The following is a 14240-nucleotide window of genomic DNA, read 5'->3' on the forward strand; positions in this document are numbered from 1 at the left end:
TGATGAAACTGAGATCTAGATAAGCTAACTTTAGTTTTCGATTCTATCATCATGAATATGGATTCTGATTGCTGAGGGATAAATTTATAAGACTTGGGGAATTCAAAAGAAGGACAAATCTAGATTTGTTGCCAAAGATGGAAGACTTAATACAGAGACCATTATGAAAACACTGACAATCTCAAAAATGATGGTTAGTAGTGGGAAAGAGAACCCAGACTATGCCTGTTTTGTAATTTTGCTGAGGGGCTTGATGCAAACATTTTATGGTGAGTGAGTATCCATTGTTATAGGTTGCTGATCTGTTTTAGGCCATTTGTTATGGTTGATTTTCCTTCCATATACTCTTCTTATATTTTTGGATCCAAGAACTGAATTTTTAATTAAAGGGTTTTTTTCACCTTATCATCTTTTAACAAATTATTGTACTTCTATCTATGTATAAAAGATTAAATAAATGTTGTATTCTATAAGTGAAAGATTCTGACTTCAATTATTTTTTGCTTTTATAGTCACTTTACATTACAAATTATTGCAAATAATCAAGATGCTTAGCAAAATTGTACAATATTTTCTTAATCTCTAGCTCTTCTTCCTTTGGCCATATTCTTTGTTGTTCCTTCTTGCCATTTATTTATCTTTTATCTCACAGAGTTCAAATATCGGTCAATTGTGGTTTTTTGTTTAGTGCTCTGTTTTCTTGTCTCTTTCTTTACCAGTGTTAGTAAGAGAATGCATTTCAAACAACTGATAAGTGCATCAAGTCTTTAAAACCTCATTAGAAAGGGTAATTATCAAAAATGTTTAGCTTCTGAATATATTTAAATATATCATTCAATTCAATAGAATTCATTTTATTAACTGAGACTATATTCTAATGAGTCTTCTGAATTTGTTACTTTGAACATATTAATTTTTCTGCAACTTATTTTTATATCATATAAGCATGTAAAAAATTTCAATGTATTGGCAATATAAAAATAAAAGGTTAGGTAGCAACAGAAAACCCCAAAAGAATGGCTATTTATAATATTTTCATATAATTGGATACTGAATGAGATTACACTATTCAGGCAGCTAGGTGGCGCAGTGGATAGAGCACCAGCCCTGAAGTCAGGAGGACCTGAGTTCAAATTTGTGCTCAGACACAACACTTCCTAGCTGTGTGATCCTGGGCAAATCACTTAACAATCCTTTTTCTTTAAAATTTTGAGTTTCAGATTCTCTCCTTCCTTCCCATCCTATCCCCAATTCATTGAGAAGGCAATCAATATGATATCAATAATACACAGATTACTCAAAATGTTTCCATCTTATCTATATTTGGGGGAGGAAAACAAAACAATTAAAAGAGTGAGAAAATTAAACTTCAATTTGCATTCAAGATTCATCAATTCTTTTTTAAAGATAGATAGCATTATTTCATGAGTCCTTTGGAATTGTCTTGGATTATTGTATTGATCAGAGTAGCCAGATCTTTCATAATTGATCATCATTATAGCATTGCTGTTGCTATGTACAATGCTCTCCTATTTCTGCTAACTACACCTTGAACCAGCTTATATACATCTTTCTAGGTCTTTTTTTAAAAAACCACCCCCCTTTGTCATTTCACACAGCACCATATTCCATCATATTCATCTACCACAATTTGTTTCAGCACTTACCCAATTAATGGACATTCCTGCAGTTTCCAGTTCTTTGTCACTGCAAAAAGACCTGCTATAAATATTTTGTGGGTATTAGTACTTTTGATTTTTTTGTCGGGGAGGAGTGTGTAATGGGAGGCATTTAGGGTTAAGTGAATTGCTGAAGGTCACACACTTAATAAGTGTCCAAGACCAAGTTTGAACTCAGGTCCTCCAGATTTTAGAGCTGGTGCTCTATCCATTGCACTACTTAACTGCCCATTCTTTCCCTTTTTCTTTGATCTTTTTGGAGTACCATCTTACTAGTGATATTGCTAGATCAAAGTGATATGTACAATTTTATAGCCCTTTGGAAATATTTCCAAATTGTTCTTCATAGTTGGACCAGTTCACAACTTTACTAGTAGTTCATTACTATACCAATTCTTCTCCCACTACCTCCAGCATTTGTTATTTTTGATAAGTATGAAATGATACCTCAGAGATGTCTTAATTTACACTTATCTAATCAGTAATGATTCAGAGTAGTTTTTCATATGACAATAGATAGCTTTGATTTCATCTGAAAACTGCCACTGATATATCTTTTGACCATTAGAAAATGACTTATTTCTGTTAATTTAACTCAGTTCTATATTTGGTAGGTACTTGAGAAATGAGGTCTTTCTCAGAGAAACTTTAAAAAATTTTTGAAATTACTTCATTTTCTATGGTATCTTTTAGGAAAATGCAGCTTCTCAGATGATCTCTTTAATTTAGGTCTATTTTTGCTTTTAGGAGCAGGTAGTTGGTGTAGTGGATAGAATTCTGGGTGTGGCATCAAGAAAACTCAGCCTTGTGAATTTGAATCTGGCCTAAGACACTTACCAGCTATGTAATCCCCAGCAAATACCTTAACACTTTTTACTTAAGTTCCTCATCTGTAAAATGACTAGAGAAGGAATGCAAACCACTCCAATATCTTTGCAAAGAAAAGCCTGAAAGGGATCATGAAGAGTCAAATATAACTGAAAAATGACCAAACAACATTTTTGCTTTTGCTTTACCAGAAATCATAACTTGCTTCCCTTGCCCTTTTTACTTTAGCTGAAGCATATAAAATTCTGCTCCAGTCCTTTATTTTAATTCTGTGTGTGTCTTTTTGTTTCAGGTGTGTCTCTTGTAAACACCACATTGTTGGATTCTGGTTTCTAATTCATTCTGCTGTCTTCTTCCATTTTGTGGGTGAGCTCATCCCATTCACATTCATTGTTATGATTACTAACTATATTTCCCTCCATTCCACTATCTTCTATTTCTCTCTCTCTCTCTTTATGCAGGCTCTACTCAGGAATCTATTTTGTTCTAATCACCCTCCCTAGATTTTCCTTCCTCTTTGTCACTCTAGCCCCCCATAATTCATGTTTCTATATATAGCTAAGTGTATGTGTGTGTGTGTGTTTTCCATTTTTGAACCAATTCCAATGAGAGTGAAGTTCAACATTGCCTGTCACCATTACCTCCTATTTCTCCCCCTTCTTCATAAAAGTTCTTTCTTGCATGCCTCTTTTTTTGTGAGAAAAGTTTCCTCATTCTAACTCTCCTTTCTCCCTTCTCCCATTGCTTCTCTCTTCCCCTTCATATTTTTTGGAGATCTTTTCAGCATAGTCAACTCATGTCCCCTGTGAAAGCTCCTTTTTACTGCTTTAATAATAAAAAAAAGTTCTTAGTAGCTATATGTATCATTTTTTTCACATAAGAATGTAAACAGTTAAATTCCAATAGGTCACTCATTACTCTTTCATGTTTACCTTTTTATGTTTCTTTTGAGTCTTCTGTTTGAAAGTTAAATTCTGCTCTAGTCTTTTCATTAAGAATTCTTGAGAGTCATCTATTTTATGAAATATCTATTTTACCCCCCATCTCAAGGGATTATACTCATTTTTTATTGAATAGGTGATTCTAAGTTACAATCGTAGCGCCTTTGCCTTCCAGAATATAATACACTATACCCTCTTCTCCTTCAACATGTAAGCTCCTAAATCTTGTGTGATTCTGACTGTGATTCCATGATATTTGAATTGTTTCTTTCTGGCAGCTTAAAGTATGTTCTCTTTGAGCTGGGAGTTCTGGAATTTGACTGTGACATTCCTGGAAGTTTTCAACCTGGAATCTCTTTGAGATAGATGAATCTCTTAATTACTGTTTTACCCTCTGGATCTAAGATATTGGGGCAGTTTTCCTTTTTAATTTAAAAAATATGATGTCATACTTTAACATATTTAACATGTATGGGACTACCTGCCATTTAGGGAAAGAGGTAGAGGAAAGGAGGGGAAAAGTTGGAACAGAAGTTTTTGCAAGGGTCAATGTTGAAAAATTACCCATGCAAAATTACCCATACCCATGCTTTGGCAATAAAAAGCTATCATTTAAAAATTAATTAGTTAATTAATTTTTAAAAAGGTATGATGTCTATGTTCTTTCTTTAATCAAATTAATTAAAGAAATCAGGTAGTCAAATAATTCTTAAATTCTCTCTCCTTGATCTATTTTCTAGACCAGTTTTTTCTCCTGTGACACATTTCACATTTTCTTCTATTTTTTTTTATTCTTTTGACTTTGTTTCATTGATTCTTGATATCTCATGAAGTCATTAGCTTCTACTTGTCCAATTCTACTTATTAAAATTTTTATTTTCTTAAGTAAACGTTTGTCCCTCTTTTCCTATTTAGCCAATTTTGTTTTTTAAGGAGTTCTTTTCTTCAATGAATTTGAATGAATTCAATGAATCAGACCAATTCTCTTTTTTTTTTCCAATTCTCTTTTTTAAGGAGTTTTTTTTTCAGTATTTTTTGTGTGTCTTTTATCAAACTCAATTCTTTTTTCATAACTTTCTTGCATCATACTCATTTCTTTTCCCCAATTTTTTCTACCATTCTTTTTTTTTTTCTTTAACTTTTCCAGGAATTCTTGCTGATCTTGAACTCTATTAGCTTTTTTTTTTTTTTTAAGTTTTGGGTGCAACTATTTTCACATTGTTGCCTTCTTCTAAGTTTATGTCTTGGTCTTCCCAGCCTCATGAGTAGTTTTTTGGTCAAATTCTTTTTGTTGTTGTTGTTGCTAACTCATTTTCCTAGCCTATTTCTTGCTTTTGAACTTATATCAAAGTTGGACTCTGTTCACCTTGGAGTGAAGTGGTCCTGTCCAATCTTCAGAATCTTTTATGCTGTTTTCAGAGCTAATTCTGGAGTCTGCAAGTTTTTGATGCTTCCAAGGTATTATGATCCTAGGAAAGGTGTAGTTTGTGTTCTCCCCATCTGTGCTCTGATTCTTACCAAAGAAGAGTCCCTAGTACCTTGCAGGTACATACTAGTGTTAGTTTCTGCTTTGGTACTATGGCCAGGGCCCCTGCTCCCTTGTGACTGCAAAAAGTGTACCGAAAAATAATCAGGACAAGAATACTAGGGAAACATACAGTTCTGTCATTCTGAATTAGCAAAACATTCCAGCTGGCTCGTAAGGGTTAAGTCCAGCAATAATCTACTCAAACTCCATAGGAGGCCAGCCAACTATCTGTTGTATACTCCCAAATCCAATTCAGGAATTGTAGAGCCAAAATAAGTAAGGCCAACAAACAGAGTTATCCTGTATCAATCTGCTTTAATGGTAGTAAAAGCTTATAGATCCCTATTCTGAATTCTTCTTGAGATTATGGAATGATACAGTACTCAATACACCAACATCAGGACAAGTCCAAACCTTCTCTCTGGGAGTGTGCAGAGGTAAGACCCAGAACAATATCAAGTTTGAAGCAAGTAAAAAGAAAAAAAAAAAAATAAGTATCAAAAAAGAAGGAATCCCGCTCAAAACAGCAATGTAGTAGTAAGAAAATTCAAAATATCAATCTAGAAGAAGATAATGATTCCAAAATATCTATAAAGCAAAGTCTTGGAAAAACAAAACTTAGATATGTTAGTCTTGAGAACAACCCCAAAATCTGAAAAACTTTTAGAGAAAAGCTTATTAGGAGGAGAGAACCAGAAAGAAAATGGGGATCCCTTCACAAGTCTTTGTGAGGACACATCATGTAGAGTTCAAACAAAGGAATAAAAACATTCATATGATTAGCCTCATGTAAACTGTAGGTAGTCCTCAAGAGAACAGCAATTTGAGATATATATCAGTATATAAATCTATTTAAGTTGGGGAACTCAAAATGGAAATTTGGGGTGAAATTCAAAATATGATCTTTGGGTGGACCCAAAACAAGCATTGAGTGAGATCTAAGCATTCCTTACTACCATCTGACTTTTCTAGAGCATCCCTAAGGTCAGCCAGGTTTTTGAGTTTTCTAGTCACATAAAGCTAGGCTTAACAGTATGAATAATAAACATTTTCTTCACAGGTACAAATTCAAATAGAATTTATGGAAGAAATGAAGTGAGTTTTTTAAAGAGATTTTTAAAATAGTCTCTCCTTACATCATATTCCAAGTCCCTGCTCTTTTATAGTTGTGGCTGATAAATTGTGTGTCATCCTAACAATGAGATCTTTGTATTTCAATTCTTTCTTTCTGGATGCCTGCAGTATTTTTCCCCTTCTCTTTCCCCTTCCCCACTCCCACCTGGAAGCTTTGGATTTGGGTTATGATTTTCCTGGAATTTTTTGGTTTGGGGGTTTCTCTTTTAGGAGATGAATGCTTTCTATTTCTGCTTTGTACTCCACTTCTAAGAAATCTTTGAAGTTTTGTTGGGTTTTCTTTTTTTTTTTTTTTTTTTTTTTGGTTTGGTTTTGGTTTTGGCTGAGGCAATTGGGGTTAAATGACTTGCCCAGGGACACACAGGTAGGCCCCTTTGAAGTTCTTTTTTGAGAATTATTGAAACACAAAGTATAAGCTTTTATTTTATTCATGGCATTCAAATGACTCTGATTCATGATATTTTTTCTCCTCAATCTGTTTTCTTTTTCTTTTTTTTTTTTAATTTTTCTCAATCTATTTTCTAGGCCAATTTTTTAAAAAGTTATCATATAAGTAGATTTTTGTGAAATATTTGACAATATGTAAAAGAAATACCCACATCTGGGTAATGGTTATATCTTCTATTTACAAAATTTCATCACATAATAGTAACTAATTAAAAAAAAAAAAAAAGACATTGGCCCTATGAAAACTATTAGAATGAATCCCATTCCAAAGTCTGTAAAAGTTACTTTTTTATTGCTCAACCTAGGCAGGTTACTATCTGACTTATCCCCAAAGCTTAAATTTGTAAAATCTCTACATAGTGGCTTTGAAGCACAATGCTGTAATTACAGAATAAGAAGTAGTCAAACCTCCAACTATAAAAGGACCATTGTTTACCAACTGGTTTTAAACCTTTTGAATTGTGTCCCACTGTTCTCAGACCTGCCAGCAACATCACTGCCAGCCATATTCCCAATCCACACAAGGCTTGCTCCAAACTTGGAACTTCTGGTCATCAGTTGTTACAGTGTGCTTGACAATTAGGGAAAATTCCATGTATTTGGGGGTTTTTTAAAAGCTTTTCTCCTTTGCTTTTTTGTTCTCTATATCTTTTTTCTGGTTTTGAAAGCTTTGCAGATTTTGTCCTTTTATTTATCATCACATCAGTTTCAATACCGTCTTGGTCCTTCTCATCAAACTGGGATTCATCTTCATTTAACTCATCACTAATTTGAACTCAGAGATATTTAGAAACCTTTGTATCTGAAATGAGTATGGTGTAAGATGTACCTCTTTATTGTAGCTTTGAGTAAAAGCTGCCTTAACCTTGGGATCCAATTTAGAAGAAGAACTCAGTTTGCCTTCCCAAAGGCTTATTTCCATGATATTTTCAAAGTCTTCTCTCATGAGATAATATATATCCATGAGTTCAACAATACTTTACACTTTAAGTCCTAAATGTCAAAGGAAGAACAAGTACATCCTACATGTGTGAAAAATAATCCAAATTGACAATCCTTTTGCAATGGTTAATTTCAAGACTTATGTGAAATGCTAATTCTTGAACAACGTGATTACCCTTAGATGAGAATTTACCCAATTATAAATTATCAAACAAAATATAGTATTATTTGAGAGGCAGGGTGGGGGGAGAGGAGAAAAGACAGATAGACCATAATGAATGAAATATGGAACTTCTAAGCATTTCTGATTAAAACAAATATCAGTGCTGAAGAAATGCTGAAGTTTAAACATAGTAGTTACATTGCTTAAATTTTGACCCATGTCCTCTCTGAATCTTATCATCATCAAGCATTAAAGTAGGCCTGGGAAGTTCTTGTTATTTCTTGATAATCTTGAGAAAAAAGGAAAGATGCAAGGGGGGAAAGAATGTGTTGGTTGGAAAAGAGGAAGAGAAAGGAGGGTTATAGAAAAATAGGGAAGGTTATATTACTTCATATAATCAGGGTACACAAATTTATACAGACAAGGAAGAAAGGGTTGGGGGACTGGGTGGTGATGCTTAAACTTTACTCTCATCTGAACTGGTCAGAGAAGGAGCAAAGAATACACACCTATTATATACAAAAATACATTTCTTTCGATGAAGTAATAGGAGGGACAGGTGAAAAAGGAAAAGGTAAGAATTAAAAGGAGAATATATTAAGAGTTTGATTAGTCCTAAACAAAATAAACTATAACTAAGGATGTAAAAAATATTTTTGGTTGTTTTTACGCCACAACATTAGAAACTGAGAAGGGGGCTGAAGGTTGGGGAATGGCTAAAAAGATTATGATAATAATGTGATAGAATTATTATTCTATAAGAAATAATAAAAAGGAAGAAATCAAAGAAACTTGTTAAAACTTGTTTGAATTGATGTGGAGTGAAATAAGCATAACCAGAGGTATAATGTATACAAAGCCAAAAATATTGTAAAGTTGAAAAACTTAGGAACTTTGATCAGTGTAATGACTAACCATGATGCCAGAGTATTAATGATGAAACATACTACTCAGCTCCTGTCAGAGAGGTGAGAGACTCAGAATACAGAAAATTTTTTTTGATGTGACTAATGTGGAATTATGATTTGATAGGCTATCTATGCTCTTAAATAATATTCTATTTTTTTTCTTCAGTTGTAAAAAAGGGCATAGGAGTGAGAGAAGGTGGATTTTTGTTGATTGAAAAAAAAAGATTCAGGTTGAAAGAGACATGATTACACAGATGTTTGTTTAAAAACTTTCTTTGGATTTTAGTAGACTGTAAGCTAAATTGAATCAAATAAAATCTAGGTTTATAATATTCTTAGGTTATATTAATATCTGTATAGATAAACAAGAATAAAAAAGTGATAGTCCCTCTGTATTCTATGCTTTTTAGTCCACAACTATTGTATTAAGTTTTAGGTGCCACTGTTCAAGTACCCAGAGTAGAGGGCAACCAGGATGGTGAAGGACCCATGTAATATAAGGAGGAATTGAAAAAATTTAGGATATACGACCTGGGAAAAGAAGATTCATGAAAGATCTAATATCTATCTTCAAATTTTTGAAGGGCTGTCCTGGAGAAGAAAGATTGGACTTATTCTGCTAGGCCCCAACAGAAAGACCAGGAACAAGACAGCAAAGTTATAGAGTCTAATTTGGGGTGGTTAATCTAAGGGGAAATTTTCTAACAATGTGAGCTATCCAAAAGGGAAATGGGCTGCTTCAAAGATAGAGAGTTTGCCTTTACTGGAGGTCTTCAAACAAAAGTCTTGTTGGAAGTTCTTTGGGGGTATGGTTTGGACAGGATGGCTGTTAAACTCTCATCTCAAAAATTCTGTTATTCTGTGTTTTCCATAATGATACAAGCAAGAGTTGCCATTCCTGGATGCAAATGAATAATGTTTCTTGGAAAGGAATTCAGTCCTCTGAGAAAAACAGCTTGGAACATATTTGTATATTAATTGCCTTTTATATGAACAAATATAACTCTCCTATTCCACTGCTGTAATTTGTTACAACGATCATTACATTCTATTTATTCAGGAAGGCATTTGAAATATTTGGGAGAGTTACATAAAATATATCTGTAATATATGTGTCTGAGAGAAACTCATCACATAGAGGGAGCAGTTTTGTTGAGTGTGTTTGGTTTTTTTAGAACAAAGCAACCATAACAGGAAACAGAAATTCTTTATTTGGCAGAGGTGACAGGATGAGTTTAGAAGAAATTAGAATAGAAATGAGGTTGTCAGCTAAAGTTGAGTGTGAAATCAGTATATATTATGGTAAGAAGAATCTTTGATCTTGTACATTCCAAATTTTTGAGCAGGTCTTATGACTCTAGTGTTTTTACTTTTCTTCAGCAAAACCTTATCTTTATAAATAAGTTTTTAATTGATATTTTCTGTTTCTTATATCATCATAATATCTCATATATCCCTCTTTCTGCTTCCCTCAGATATCCATCCTATGTTTTAAAAAAATAGTATTTTTAGAGAAGGGGGGAAAAAAAGTTAGCACAACTGATTGATATATTGAAAAAATATGAAAAAAGTATACTATGTAACATTTGTGGATCTCCTATCTCCACAAAAAAGAAAGATTATGTATCTATTCATGTTTCTTCATTGAGTCCTACTCAATCTTTATAAGTGTGTCTCATTTTTGTTATTATTATTGTCTTTTTTTCTATTTTTGTAGTTACTGTGTAATCCATGTAACAGAGTTTATTTAGCCATTCCCCAATCGATTGGCATCTAATTTGTTTTCAATTTTTATCTGGCACAACAGGTACTACTATAAATAGAATCTGGAAATTTTTATTATTATTATTACCTCAATTCTTCTTCTTTTTTTTTTCTGAGGCATTTGGGGTGAAGTGACTTGCCCAGGGTCACACAGCCCGGAATGTTACTCTGAGGTCACATTTGAACTCAGGTCCTCCTGGCTTCAAGGTTGGTGTTCTATCCACTACGCCACCTAGCTGCCACCTAGCTGACCCCTATATATAAAATTCTTAAAAAATAAACCTAGTCAGAAAAATCAGGAAGAAAAATCTGGGGACAGAAAAAAAAAAGAAGAAGAAGAAGAATTCTCTATATAACAAGCACCAAATAAAATGAGCATTTCCACATATGAAGTAGGATAGAACTTAAGGATTGTTTGTAAAACTACAGTTGTCTGTTACATAGATTTTGCTTTTCTTTTTAAGTACATAATCAATTTAATATATAATGTTCAAAGCTGTCCTGCTTGTCTATAATTCTTTCTGAACATTTTTCAATTCTCTTCTTTTGATTTTTAAAAAGGACTTCGCTAACACTTTCACTTATCTATCCAAATTGAATATTGAGCCAATAAGCAGTTATTAAGTACCTACTGTGTCCCAGGCATTGTGCTTAGGACTAGAAACATAAAAAAGAAAGGCAAAAAAGTCCCTGCTCTCACAGAGTTCACAATCTAAAGAAACAGCATATAAACAATTATATACAAACAAGATAGATGCAGGACAAACTCTATATAATCAAAATAGGGAAGACATTGGCATTAAAAGGGATCAAATATTTCTTATAGAAAATGGAATTATAACAACCCTGAAAGAAGCCCCTCCCAAAAAAAAAAAAAAAAAAAAAAACAGAAGGTAGAGATGAAACAACAATGGGGAACTCAGTGTAAAGGAGTAGAGAATGGAAGGGAGTAGAAATATATTTTTAAAATTGGAAAGAATATAATGACTTTTAAAGTCAAACAAAAGATTTTATATTTGATCTTGGAGGAAACAGGATTTTTTTTTGATATAGTACAACATGATCAAATGTACAAAAACAAAGTCCTTGTAACAAAGAAACATGTTAAAAAACCAAATTTTCTTATAGGCCATGTCTAAAAATCTGTTTTATTTTGCTTCTTGAGTTTACTTCTCTTTCAAGAGTTGGGTAGCATATCTTCTCACCACACTCTGGAATCATAATTATTCACTGCATTGTTCAGAATACTGAAGTCTTTCAAAATGTTGTATAAATTGTACAAAATCTTGGTTCTGTTCATTTCATTCTGCAATCAATTCAAACAAGTTTTTCCAGGTTTCTCTGAAACAATTACTTTTGTCATTTCTTAGAAGCATTACAATAACATTCCATTAGATGCATCATACCATTGTTTGTATAGGCAGTTCCCAATTAATAAGTATTCTGTTACTTTCTAGTTCTTTGTCATTACAAAAAGAACTGCTTTAAATATTTTTGCATACATGGGAACTTTTCCTTTTTCTTGAATTGCACTGAGGATTAGGCCTAGTATTGCTATTTTTGGTCAATAGGTATGCACCACAATTCCAAATTATTTTCCAGAATGGCTATACCAATCCACAGCTCCTCTGACAATGCATCATTATATTTGTTTTCCTTAGCCCCTTCAGCATATACCATTTTTTTTTGTCATCTTTGTCGTGAGATAGAAACTCAGAGTTGCTTGAATTCTAATTCATCTAATTATTAGTGATTGGGAGCAAGGTGATATTTGGATATATTTACAAGCAAGTAGGAAGCAGTAAATGGATAATAAGAGATTGAAAATTAGAGAAAAAAGTAGGATCATATTACAGGTAAGTTCCTATGGGATATGGAAGAAAACAGGATCAATGATGCAAGGAAATGATGCAAGATAACTTTAATAAGAAGAGTTACTTTTTCCCTATAGTCAAAGGAGGAGATGGGGGGTGATGTTAAGAATATAGGAGGCGTCATCAGAGAAGATGATGCATTGTTCACGTAGCAGGTGTCAGAAAAAAACAATCCATTGTCTGATCCTCTATGATGAATTTATGGAAGATTATAAACAAGACTTGCACTGGATAGTAAGGTACAGGTATATTGTAATCTGTTTTATTGGAAAGAGTAACACATCAACAAGGCCCCAAATCCATTGCAATATTAGAGCATTTGTCTTCTTTTCAGATAATAATGATGCAACTAAGACATAATCAGTGTTTGAATTTTTCTAATAACAATAATGTATTGTGACTTGTATTTGTGGAATAGATAGTAGGAGTTAACAATGGGAGTGTCCCATCTAGAAGTTATTGGTTGAACTGGATGTCATTTGGCATGATACTGCAATTAGGAAGATAATTAGTCAAAACTTAATATTTACATAATTAACCTGAAATCTATTTGGGTTCAAAGAAACTTAAAGCTAACATATTATGCATTGTTGGCAGCTGAAGATACATGGAATAATCTTGCTGTAGAAAGCATTCTTTAGCCACCACTGCCTTAATGCCAGTTACAATACATTTCACCCCTTATCCAATGTTCTCAAGTACCCTTAGGATGTTGCAAGGGGATCTCTTGTGACTTAATCCCACACTATTTCTATTCCCACTCTGAATTTTAGAGTTACTTCCAATTCCATTCAATCACTTAAAGTCAGATTAGCTTTCACAAAGGAATATTCGTAAAAATTCTTATAAAGAAATAAGTAGAACAAACATATAAATATTTTCTATCTCATACTTTAGGGCTATAATCCCCCTTAAGCGCCTCCTTTCTTGATAAGGGAAAGGGATTAGTGTCACAGTTTAGTTCAATTACTACATGGAATTAGCCTTTCCAAATCCAAAGGCCCCCCCTATTTCCTGCACTGACCTGGGATCTTGGCTTCTCAGAGCTTCTCTGTTGAGCTGGTTGTGACATCTGGCCTGGAGTTCTGAACCTCAAGATCCCCACAGTTCAAGCGTCAGGGTTGAACACTCCACTTTGTAGTCCTAGTACTAAAAGTAATAAGTAACCCCAAGTCTATTTCTAAGGCACATGGCTAAGGTAGGGGAAAATTAGCCTGCAGTCAGTCTCTCAGTGGCTTACAAGCCCTTATTATTCAGTGAGGGAACAAGTCCTCTACCCCTGGATGCTGCTGAGAGATAAAAGCTATCTCAGCTCATCAAATAAGCTAAACATTTATTAAGTATCTGCTCTGTGGCAAGCACTATACTTAGAGATAAGAAAAGACAGACTTGCCCAAAGTATTTAAACAGTGTAGCAAGCTATATACAGGATACATAAGAAATAAGTAATAGAGGAAAAGCATTAGAATTAAGGACTATGAAAAGCTTTCTGATAAAGATGGGATTTTAATTGTAACTTAAAGGAAGTCATTGAGGTCAGTAATTGAAGAGGAGGTATTGGGGGATAGGGAGCAGCTAAAGACTTAGATAAAGTCAAGAGATAAGAGTGTTCACTAAATAGCAAAAAACCCAGTGTCACTGAATTAAGAGTAAATAGTGGGGAATAAAGTGTAAGAACACTAAGAAGATAGAAGGGGCTAGGTTATAAAGGGCTGTGAATGCCAAATAGAATATTTTGCATTTGTTCTTAGAGGCAGAAGGAAGTCATTGGAGTTTATTAACTAAGGGGATGACATGATCAGATCAATTTGGAACTATACCCAAAATAGCCATGTTACAAGTTGACCCCAGAAATACTGCTAGTAAGCCTATATCCCAAAGAGATCAAATTAAAAAGAAAAGGACATGTATGTACAAAAATATTTATGACAGCTCTTTTTGTGGTGGCAAGGTATTGGAAATTGAGGGGATGCCCATCAGTTGAGGACTGGCAAAATAAGTTGTGGGAGATGATTGTGATGGAACAATATTG

The 14240-nt window shown here is 33.6% G+C and overlaps 1 protein-coding gene across 2 annotated transcripts in view; it reads left to right on the forward strand.

Annotated features, from left to right (window-relative positions):
* JAM2 (junctional adhesion molecule 2) overlaps positions 1 to 14240 on the forward strand; it is a 98347-nt gene that overhangs the window by 22255 nt on the left and 61852 nt on the right. The gene's annotated exons all lie outside the window — the stretch shown is intronic.

Source organism: Antechinus flavipes, chromosome 3, assembly GCF_016432865.1.
Source record: "Antechinus flavipes isolate AdamAnt ecotype Samford, QLD, Australia chromosome 3, AdamAnt_v2, whole genome shotgun sequence".
Taxonomy (NCBI): Eukaryota; Metazoa; Chordata; class Mammalia; order Dasyuromorphia; family Dasyuridae; genus Antechinus; species Antechinus flavipes.